Raw genomic sequence first — 11,816 nt, forward strand, 5'->3', positions numbered from 1 at the left:
GTGTGAACATTAGATTATTCAACATTACTTGGGTTTGTTTGTTTTCCTACAAATATACAAATGTACAGTATCTACAATATTTCCCCAAGCCTTACAAACAAGGAGTGTTGACAGATTTTTCTGATTCTTTTCAGGATTGCTCCATGTATTTCACACCTGATTTTTAAACTTAAATAGAATTAAACTACACAAACTGTTTTCCAAAATACAAATAAAAGTACAGACCAATATTACTATTTCTCAAAAAATTATAATCCATGTATCTCTGGGCAACTTCCTAGGGAATAGTGAGCATTCAAATAGGTTTACCATTTAATAATTAAGATCCATAACAATGAAAATCTTCATACAAGCTCATAATAACATTTGTACCTTGAAATTTTCCAAAAGTATGATCTTCTCTCAAATATTTAGCACAGCAGCATTACTGCTAGGCTCCAAAAATTTATAACAAGTGTCATGTGATACTGATGCTGCCATTATAAAGTCCAGATTTTGAGAACCATTAATCCATCTCTGGCTTTAGGACTCACTAAGGTTCAATGATATTTAAAATTAGCTCCCACTGGCAAAAGCTCTAAAGCATTTGATACAGGGATTCTTGTGTCTTCTTTCACTGTTCAGTGACAGAAAAAGGAAGTTCTCCTAATTCAAAATTTATAGTATAAGTCATAAGCTTCTTTCTCAACAAACACAAGAGTATTCACCCTTCCTATCTCCTCCTCAAAACATGATGGACTCTAACTAACCCTAAGCTCCCACTTTTGACTATGCACCATCTCTGTGTTTGTCATAAGAAATTAGATTTCCTACAGCAGGAAATCTGTACAAAAGACAAGATACTCTTCTATTCCTCTCAGGGAACTACATACACTTCCTTTAGCTGGAAATCCATATAGGCTCTCTCTATTATCTAATTTATTTGGTGATTGTGAACAGTTTACATATGTGCATATGAACTAAGGGCTTAATCAAATAAAAGTAAACTCAGATTCTGGAGAAATATCTGAAACATTCACATCTTGATATTTATAATATTTATTTACAGTGTTTTGAGGGAACAAATACTAATATTTCTCCATCAAAAGATGTAGATTTCACATACTACCAATTGGTGCAGACTTCTAAGTGGTATGCACATCCATCTCGTCAAGGTTAAAGTACACTCCCAGCACCTGATTGTACATGGTGAATGGAATATATATTCAATTCATGCTTCCCAAGAAAAGACATTTCGACAAATTTTCCTTCCTAAGCAGATATTTCAACAAATTCCTGTGTTGAAAAACAACTGGAAGCATTTTTAAAATGCATTTTATTTAGCTTAAATAACTTTTAAAAATCTTTAGAAACTTAATTATTTTTTAAGTGTGCACATACAGTTAATTTGATGACTACAATAAGTTAGGAAGTTTTAATGATGATTACACTGTTTTCCTTTGAGACTTTGACACATGCTTAAGAAAGAAGTATAAAATGGGAAAATATACAGAACACCACCAAACTGGAAAAAAACTTAGGGTACTTTTAAAGTATTGACTAGAAGCTAATTAAATTTTGCAAATACTCATAGAATTAATAATTTTCCATGTAGGGGCTGGAGCAATAGCACAGCGGGTAGGGCGTTTGCCTTGCACTCGGCTGACCCGGGTCAATTCCCAGCATCCTATATGATCCCCTGAGCACTGCCAGGAGTGATTCCTGAGTGCAAAGACAGGAGTAACCCCTGTGCATCACCAGGTATGACCCAAAAAAGCAGCAAAAAAAAAATTGCCATGTAGCATAACAATTAAGGCCTTCTTTAAAAACATTGTAAAAGATGATTAAAGGCAATATACTATACAACACTATACCCATGTGATTGTCAAAATGTGGAGCTAAATGGACTAAATTATAGAGATAAAAAATGATTTGTTGTAGCACTGTTGTCCCACTGTTCATCAATTTGCTCAAGTGGGCACCAGTAACGTCTCTATTGTGAGACTTGTTACTGTTTTTGGCATAGCGAATACGCCACGGGTAGCTTCCCAGGCTCTGCCATGCGGGCAGGATACTCTCGGTAGCTTGCCAGGCTTCCATTTGCTCCAATAGGATCACCAGAGACTCTCAGATTTCCCCAATTACTAAGAACACTGCAGACTAAGCACACAAATGTTTCAAGTTCAGCTCTCTGCTCCTCTTCATCAGTTAGAAGCCCAGTGAGGCTTTCTGTACAGCTGCAGCCACATCCATTCCTGAGACTTGTGATGAAGGCCAGAGTGAAAGATGTGGCTACACTGAACAACTAGTCACCATGGTAGATTGTAAGCCTGGCAAAGCAAAAACTGTTGGCCATTAATGACACCTTCATCAACCACAACTACACGGTCTGCAGGGTCCATTATAATTTCACCCGGGCAAGTTCAATAGTACAGTCAAAGCTGAGAACAGGGAGCTTGTCATCAACAGAAAACCTGTACCCATCTTCAGAATATGAGATCCCACCACGCCAAATGAGGTGATGCTGGTGCTAGATATGTTGTAGGGTCTACTGGGGTCTTCACTACCCTGGAGAAGGTTGGCGCTCATTTGAAGAAGTGCAAAGGGCCATCATCTCTTCCCAGGCAGCTCATTCAAGGTTTCCAGCACTGCATCCAAGAAGTTAGTGCTTCCAGACCAAAAACTTCATTGACAGCATGAGAGGAAGAGAGCAGCCCCACAGCTGCTCACCCACTCACCCATTACCCTGAGAACCGCCAGACTCCAGTTTCCATCCCAGACACTCTGAAGGAGGAGAGGGGCTTACAGAAACCTACCTGTGATCCATCATCAATAAAGTACACTGTGCCTCAACAAGAAATGTTCAGACTTCTATCTAATGCCATACACAAAGGTCAGATCAAATGGATCAAAGGTACTTGCTTCAGCAGCACATATACTAAAATTGGAACGATACAGAAAAGATTGGCATGGCCCCTGTGCAAAGATGACACGCACCAGAGACACAGCATCGAGTCCCAGAAGACACCACAGCACCAGAGATCTCTCCAGGCCCCATACCGAGCTGGTTTCACCAGGGCACCCCAGATGGAGCAGGTGCAATCTCCCTGCCTACTCCAGATGGAATCTGGGCGACCATGAGCTTACACAAGCAAGGCTCAGGTATTCGGGTTCTAGGACTAAATCTCCAGGCCACATGGCGGCAGAGGACCGGGCTGTCCCTCCACGGCTCCCCACCCAGCAGACTGGTTGTCACACCCACAATTTGCCTCCAGGTGCCATCTTAGATGCCAACAGCCCTGGCCCAGAGACTCCCAACTGAATCCCAAAATGGATTAGTGCTATACAGAGATGTCTCTGTAACCCAACCATTTACAATCTAGAAATTTACATTTACAACCATGGCCATGCAAGCTCTCATGATATCCAAAATGAGCAATGGAAAATGAATTATCTAGTGTCTGCCCTGGCAGGTAGGCTTGAATGGTGGTGGGAAAATTCAAGCAAAACCTAATGCCCAATATTAGAGAGAGAGTATTGGGGAAATTACCTGCCACTGAGGCAAGGTGCGGACCGGGCAGTGGGCAGGGGGGTGGGGGCGGGGGATACTGGGGACATTGGTGGTGAAAATGTGCACTGGTGGAGGGATGGGTGTTCCATCATTATATGGCTGAATCTCAAACATTAAAGCTTTATAATTCTATCTCACAGTGAATAATAAAATGTAAAAAAAAATTAATATAGAGTTTATGACCAATTCAGCTTAATTAATGGCTACAAAGAGCAGTACTCTATATTATTAAAAAATAATAGTAATAGGGCTAGAGCAATAGCATAGTGGGTAGGGCGTTTGCCTTGCACGTGGCCAACCTGGGTTCAATTCTCAGCATCCCATATGGTCCCCCGAGCACCGCCAAGAGTAATTCCTGAGCCAGAGTAACCCCTGTGCATCGCCAGGTGTGACCCAAAAAGCAAATAATAATAATAATAATAATTTTTAAAACCAAAAAAATGGATCAAAGACCTCAACATCACACCTAAATCCACAAGGCACGTACATGTTAGAAAGTGTAGGCAAAACCCTCCATGACACTGAAACTAAAGGCATCTTCAAAGATGAAATACCACCTACCAACCAAGTGGAAGCAAAGATAAACAAATGGGACTACATTAAACTGAGAAGCTTCTGCCCCTCAAAAGAAAATGGTGACTAAGATATAAAGACAGCCTGTGGAATGGGAAAAATTATTCACCAACACCCATTTATAAAGAGTTAATGTCAAAGATACATAAGGCATATTAGGCACTAGTAGAACTTTACAAAAAAAAAATCCAATCCCTTCAAAAAACGGGGAGAAGAAATGAACAGAAACTTCCTCAAAGAAGAAATTCAAACTTCAGAAGCCAAAAGGCATATAAAAAAATGCTCTACAACACTAATCATCAGGAAGATGCAAAACAAAACAATATCATCGCATGTCACAGAGACTGACACACCTCCGAGAGAGAACAACCAGTGTTGAAGCAGATTCAGGGAGAAAGGGACTCTCCCTCATTGTCGGTGGGAATGCCAACTGGTCCAGCCTTTTTGGAAAACAATATGGACGTTCCTCAAAAAAACTAGAAACCGAGCTCCTCTGACTCGGCAAATACCACTTCTGGAAATATACCTCCCCTGGGGCCCAAAATACAAAGCAGAAATGCTATCTGCACTTCTCTGTTCATTGCAGTACTATTCACAATAGCCAGAATCTGGAAACAACCCGAGTGCCTGAGAACAAACGACTGGTTGAAGAAACTAGGGTGCCATCTACACAATGGAATGCAGCTGTAAGGAATGAAGTCATGAAATTTGCTTATAAATGAATGGACACAGAGAGTATATACTGAGTAAAATGAGTCAGAAGAAGAGGAACAGATATAGAATGATGGCATTCATTTGTGGGATATTAAAAAAAGCAAGAGACTAATGTCCAAGATCAGGAAAATCAGGGGCGAGGAGGGCATGTCAAAAATGAGAAGCTTGCCACAAGTATGTAGGGGGTCAGAGTGGGGCCAGAGGGCATTTAGAATAGAGAAGGGACCAGTATAACAATAATAGAAATGATCACTCTGGACAAGAACTGAGTGTTGAAAGTAGGTAAAGGGATATACGTGATAACCTTTCAGTATCTATACTGCAAACCATAATGTCCAAAAGAAAAGGGGGAGGCAGAGAGAGAGAGAGAGAGAGAGAGAGAGAGAGAGAGAGAGAGAGAGAGAGAGAGAGAGAGAGAGGAAAAGAAGAAAAGTGCCTGCCAATGAAGCAGGGGTGGGGGGATGGGAGGGAAACTGGGGACACTGGTGTTAGGAAATGTACACTGGTGGAGGGATGGGTATTGGGACATTATATGACTGAAACTCAATCATGAACAACTTTATAAAAACACTTTCAAAAGGACATGTGCACACCATTATTCATTGCTGTACTCAGTACAACAGTTAAGATATGGAATCAACCTAGGTGTCCAATGAGACGAGTGAATTATAAAGATGTGGTATATATACTCAATAGAATACTATGCAGCTGCAAGGAATAATGAAATAATGCTTTTGCTGCAATTTGGTTGGAACTGCAAGATATCATGTTGAGTGAAGTAAGCCAGAAGAGACAAACACAGGATGATCTCACTTATCTGTGGAATATAGAATACTGAATGAGGAAATGTACTATAGTAAAAGGAGGAAGCTTAGATCATCCTTGACCCCAGTGTTTAGAGAGGAGAGCGAACATGAAATAATGGGTTATTTCAGTATCAATATTGCAAACCATAAATATCCAAAAGGAGAGGGGGAGGGAGAGAGAGAATGAGAAGGGGGGGAGAAAGAGAGAGACTGAGGGGAGGAAGAGAAAGAAGAAAGAAGAAAGAAGAAAAGAAGAAGAAAGAAGGAAGAAGAAAAGAAGAAAGAAGGAAGAAGGAGGAAGGAGGAGGAATAAGAAGCAGAAGAGGAGGAAGAGGAGGAGGAACCCCTGCCAAAGAGGCAGGTGGGGGGTGATTGGAGGGAACCTAGGGACGCTGGTTTTGGGAAAAGTACACTGGTGGAGGGATGGGTGTTGGAATTCTGTATGACTGAAATCCAATCATGAATAGCTTTGTAACGCTCTAAAATAAATAAAATTTTTAAAAAGAAACGGGTAAACAAGCACCAGGGCTTCAGTTATACCAGTGACATGTGTAACGTGTTTAGCCATATATCCAAAATACAGATTCAACAGAACCGAAAACATGATACCTAAGTGGCAACCACTGGAACTCTGTACTGTGCCTGTCAAGCTGACAGGTGGAGGTAACGTGAGGGTTGGTGTGGGAAGGAAATCTAGGAAGACTGGTAGGGGAAGCTGACACTGGTGGAGGGATTGGTATTGAATCACTGCATGCCTAAAACTCAACTATCAGTAACTTTGTAAATCATGGCTCTTTAATGAAAATAAATAATTTTTTAAAGTGCTTTTTGTTTTTAACTATATTTCTACATTAAAATTTTAATATTAGGACATAATTCACTGTCACTGTCACTGTCATCCCGTTGCTCATCAATTTGTTCGAGCAGATACCAGTAACGTCTCTCATTGTGAGACTTGTTGTGACTGTTTTTGTCATATCGAATATACCACGGGTAGCTTGCCAGGCTCTGCCGTGTGGGTGCGATACTCTCGGTAGCTTGCCGGGCTCTCCGAGAGGGGCAGAGGAATCGAACACGGGAAGGCTGAATGAAAGGTGAACGCCCTACCCCTGTGCTATCACTCCATTAATAATAATTCAGAGCTGAGTTCCAGGTGCCCAGTGTTCCACTACCAATCCCACACCACCAGTGATGACTTCCCTCTACCAATGTGCCCAGGTTCCCTCCTATGCCCCCACACCCCAGCCTGTCTCCTGGACAGGTACATTCTAAAGTTTGGTGGTTGTGGTTTGGATCTCATACTCACTGTACTGATGGTACATCAGTAGACATACAGATGTAACACACCTCACTGTATCACTGCATCATTGTCATCCCATTGCTCATCGATTTGCTCGAGCAGGCACCAGTAATGTCTCCATTGTGAGACTTGTTGTTACTGTTTCTGACATATTGAATACGCCATGGGTAGCTTGCCAGGCTCTGTCATGCAGGCGGGATACTCCCGGTAGCTTGCTGGGCTCTCCGAGAGAGACAGAGGAATCGAACCCGGGTCGGCCGTGTGCAAGGCAAACACCCTACCCGCTGCACTATCACTCCAGCCCTGTAACACACCTCAACTCTTAAAAGCAACAATAAAAAGATTTCCATGAAAGTATTAATTTATCAGACAAAAAATAGGAACTAACGGCATATTCTCTAAGTCATTTCTGTAGCTTTTAGTGATTTCACTGTAGTTACTTTTCAGTGAGAACTACACAAACATAAGGGCTGGAGAAATAGTACAGTGGGTATGACTTTCATTCAGCTGACCAGGCTGGACCCCCAGCATTAAACCAACCAAGAGTAAGCCCTGAGTGCAACGGCAAAAAAAGTAACCCGAGGGGCTGGAATGATAAAACAGCGGGTAGGGCATTTGCCTTGCACGCAGTCAACCTGGGTTCGATTCCCAGCATCTGGTATGGTCCCAGAGCACCACCAGGAGTAATTCCTGAGAGCAGAGCCAGGAGTGACCCCTGTGCATCACCAAATGTGACCCAAAAAGCAAAAAAAAAAAAAAAAAAAAAAGAGTAAGCCCTGAACAACAACAACAAAAAAAAATGGGGGGAGGGGCAAAAAGAGAGGAAAAAAAATCCGAAGATAGGAGCTAGGTGGGGGGGGAAGCATGCCCTTGAGTTGAAGTTAAAAAGATCTTTTTTTTTTCTTTTTGGGTCACACCTGGCAATGCACAGGGGTTAATCCTGACTCTGCAGTCAGGAATTACCCCTGGCAGTGCTCAGGGGACCATATGGGATGCTGGGAATCGAACCCGGGTCGGCCGCGTGCAAGGCAAACGCCCTACCCTCTGTGCTATCGCTCCAGCCCCTAAAAATATCTTTAAAATAAAAACAACGCTGGGCTTTTTGAAAGGCAGTAATACAAAGTACAGGATTTCAAAATCAGACTAAGAACATCAAATAAGTAATCCACCCCCCAAAAAGCTTCCAAAAACACTACCAAATTAAAAAAAAAAAAAACCACACACACAAAAAAAATAAAGATAAACTGATTATTTGAAACACTGCAAGAGGGACGTGAATGCTAAGGGTCATATGAGAAAAGAGCTAATGGAATAAGGAAATAAACATCTAGAAGGAGTTCTGCTCTCGTTTCAGAAGTTCTTAGGCTATCAATGGGCGCCTGACTTATAGCTTGTTCTATAACAATAGTCCATCTTCTCTTCCCAAAATCACTAGCAGTATCAACAATCCTGTCTTCAATATTGATATCTTCAGTACTTGGAATAGTTCCCACCTTGAAACATTTCATTTCTATAGCCTAATCTCAGAACACAACCCCCTCTCTCCCTTTTCTTTCTCTGTGCCTTGCCAATAGTTTCCTGCACTTATGTTCTTCATATCTGTTCCTCGGACTCAGGGCAGTAGCCTAACCCAGAGCTGATTCTGCTCTGTCCAGGGTGCCAGTAAGTCTGGAAACATTTCTGATGGTCATAACAGGAGGAGGCAGCTATTGGTGTCAGCTGTTGGCATCAGATGAGACCAAGAATGTAAGACCAAAACCAAAACCAAGACCACAGTGCATCCTAAAATGCAAAGTCATCCCTCACAAACAGAAATGTTCCTCGGGTTGAGAATCCTCACTTCTTTAGATAAAACGTTTTCTTCTTTATTGCCATTAGAGCACTTTAACCTCAAATCCCACACTTCCCTTTGAGCCCAACTGTTCTATAAAATCAAACCCTCAGAATTCCAAATTTTCTATTTTTAAACTTTTGAGGACACCAAAGGTAACTTTATACAGTAATCCCTCTGTCCCCTCCTTCCCATCACTTTGCTTTCTGTGGTTTCAGTTATCAGCAGTCACCTGCAGTCCAAAATATTACATGTATGACAGGATATGGAAAGAGAACCACATGCACCTAACTTCCATCAGAATATACTGCTGCAATTCTTTTAGGATTGTTTGGGAGGGTGTCACACATGACAGTGCTCAGGAGCTACTCCTGGCTCCTTCTGGGGTTGGTCTCAGAGATGCTCATTATAATATAAGTATATTAATTACAATACCAAATAATTAATCAATTTAACTGTTATTGCCACCAATTTCTTAGCATACCTAATTTAGATATTCAACTTTCTCATAGGCATGCATCCATAAGAATAAAACAGTATACACAGAATTGGGAACACATCCCCAGCAGATAAGCAGGAGACAGCATATTAAATAAGAAATATTAGAGAACCATATAAAGTTATCCTTCTTAGCTTAAATTTTACCTAGTTTGTGTCTGCCTTCTTTGTGCATGTACATTTTGCTTTTTTTTGCAAGTTTTTAAGCCACATTCCACAGTGCTGGAAAGCTACTCCCAGCTCTGGGTGCGGGAGCACGCTCATCAATGACCATGCAGTGCCAGGGATCGAATTAGGGTCAGCTATATGAGGGGAAGCTGAACCCCTGTCCTATCCCTCTGTCCTCAGAACAGGGCTTTTTAAACTGTTTCCTCTCATTAACCCTCTTCATGCAAGAAACGCAACAAAGAGGAGTGCTGTCAACAACAGCATGTTTGGTACACTCTATGCTTAATTCTGGATTATTGATCATTGCACACTGACAGCACCTAACCAGGAGCAGCCCCTGAATACCACCAGGTGCAACCAAAATAACAAAATAATTTTTTTTCCTATTTTAGTCTTCTGAATACTATTCTCTTCTATGCATCTTCCTACCTGGCTCTTACCACTTCTGAGGTGTGGGTGTTCCGTGCAGGTCCAGGTTCACTTTCCCTCTGATCTATACACTCTACCCATAGTCGCCACACCCATACATCCGTGAGAAACTCCACCACCTACTCAGTTACCCAAGCAAGAATCTCGGATCATTCCAGATATCATACTCTCTCCTACATGTAAATAACTGCAAAGTTCAATCAATTTAAACAGCCACAGAATTAATCATATCATTCATATCATATCATTAGACACTCTTTCAAGTCATTCCCTTCTACAGAATATTACTTTAAGAATGAAAGTTAAGGTACATCTGAGTAAAAATCTCAACAGTACATAATTTTAAGTATGAAAATAAAATGTATGAAGTATGATTTAAAAGGAGACAGAATATCTGTGCCTTTAAAATAAATTCTCAGGACAAGAGAGACAGTTCACAAGCCTGGCATTTGCAAAAGTACCACATGGCCTGTCCTCTTCAGAGTATTGACAGCTACAGCCCAGGGCACTGCCAGCTACACCTCAGGATCCCCAGACGCTGCCAGTCACAGCCCAGAGGTCAGGGTACTGTCAGCTACAGATCCGTTCCCGAGGCACTACCAGCTACAGCCCAGGTTCCCGAGGCACGGTCAGCTACAACCCAGTGTTCCTGAGGCACTACCAGCTACAGCCCAGGGTCCCGAGGCACTACCGGCTACAGCCCAGGGTCCCGAGGTACTGTCACTACAGTCCAGTGTTCCTGAGGCACTACCGGCTACAGCCCAGGGTCCCGAGGTACTGTCACTACAGCCCAGTGTTCCTGAGGCACTACCGGCTACAGCCCAGGGTCCCGAGGTACTGTCACTACAGCCCAGTGTTCCTGAGGCACTACCGGCTACAGCCCAGGGTCCTGAGGTACTGTCACTACAGCCCAGTGTTCCTGAGGCACTACCGGCTACAGCCCAGGGTCCCGAGGTACTGTCACTACAGCCCAGTGTTCCTGAGGCACTACCGGCTACAGCCCAGGTCCTGAGGTACTGTCACTACAGCCCAGTGTTCCTGAGGCACTACCGGCTACAGCCCAGGGTCCCGGGCACTGTCGGCTACTGCCTGCATTCCCGGAACTGTCACCTTCAGCCCAGGGTCCCGGGCACTGTCACCTTCAGCCCAGGATCCCGGGCACTGCCAGCTAGAGCCCGGGGTGCCCAGACTGTGCCACGTGTGGCCCTGGTGACCGCCAAAAGCAAACCATCGGGCCTGCAGGGCCGGCTGGGCCCAGCCTGTCCCCCAGGGGCGTCGGGGCCGGGCCAGCGTCTCGGCCTGCAGGTCGCAGGCGCCGGACCCTGGGTTCCGCGGCGCCCACCCCGCGGGTCCGGAAAGGAAAGGACCCGCTTCCCGCCAGGGCGAGACCAGCACCCCGCGGAGGAAGCCGGGCCGCGGCGCTCGGGCCCTCGGAGGGCGAGCCCGCCAGCGCTCGGCTGCCGCCCCCGCCCGTCCCCGCCGCCGCCTGTCCCCGCCGCGCGCCGAGTCGCCCGTCCCCGCCGCCGCCTGTCCCGCGCCCGGGTCGCTCGGAGTCACCTGTCCCCGCCGTCGGCCGCGGCGCGCCACTTCCGCAAGCGCGGGTTACCCGGGAGACCCGGGCACGCGCCAGTGACGTCATCGGCGCGCGCCGCTCCCGCGTCGCCGCCGCCTCTTCCCACCTCCTGCTCGGGGAGGGGCCGCGGAGGGTGTGCGCAGGCGCAGAGGAGCCACCGGTGTGGGACTCCTAATTGAAGATTGTGGACACCGAAGAAAACATGACTGACATACAAAAGTGCACTATTTCTTTCTACTCTACTCTGCCTCTACATGTGATTGTTATTTTTTCCTGCAAGCACTGTTACAGAACCTGGTACAGCAGTCACTGACTCTATTTCTTTCTAGTTGAGAAAGCGAACATTGAAAAACTCAACAAATAAATGTTCACAG

At 44.3% G+C, this 11,816-nt stretch overlaps 1 protein-coding gene and 1 non-coding gene across 10 annotated transcripts in view; one reads left to right on the forward strand and one right to left on the reverse strand.

The window, feature by feature from the left end:
* AOPEP (aminopeptidase O (putative)) overlaps window positions 1-11,528 on the reverse strand; it is a 402,612-nt gene extending 391,084 nt beyond the window's left edge. For 8 of the 9 annotated variants that reach the window (XR_008628432.1, XR_008628433.1, XM_055125012.1 and 5 more), the window contains exon 1: window positions 11,427-11,528. The gene's annotated coding sequence lies outside the window, so the exon portion shown is untranslated. Of the gene's footprint in view, window positions 1-9,869; window positions 10,526-11,426 lie in introns of those variants that run through there. The other variant, XM_055125009.1, reaches the window with a different exon arrangement.
* Window positions 2,894-2,996, forward strand: LOC129402866 (U6 spliceosomal RNA). Its single transcript, XR_008628900.1, has one exon. It is a non-coding gene; the product is annotated as a U6 spliceosomal RNA (small nuclear RNA).
* Window positions 11,529-11,816: the final 288 nt, after the last annotated feature.

Source organism: Sorex araneus, chromosome 2 (assembly GCF_027595985.1).
Source record: "Sorex araneus isolate mSorAra2 chromosome 2, mSorAra2.pri, whole genome shotgun sequence".
Taxonomy (NCBI): Eukaryota; Metazoa; Chordata; class Mammalia; order Eulipotyphla; family Soricidae; genus Sorex; species Sorex araneus.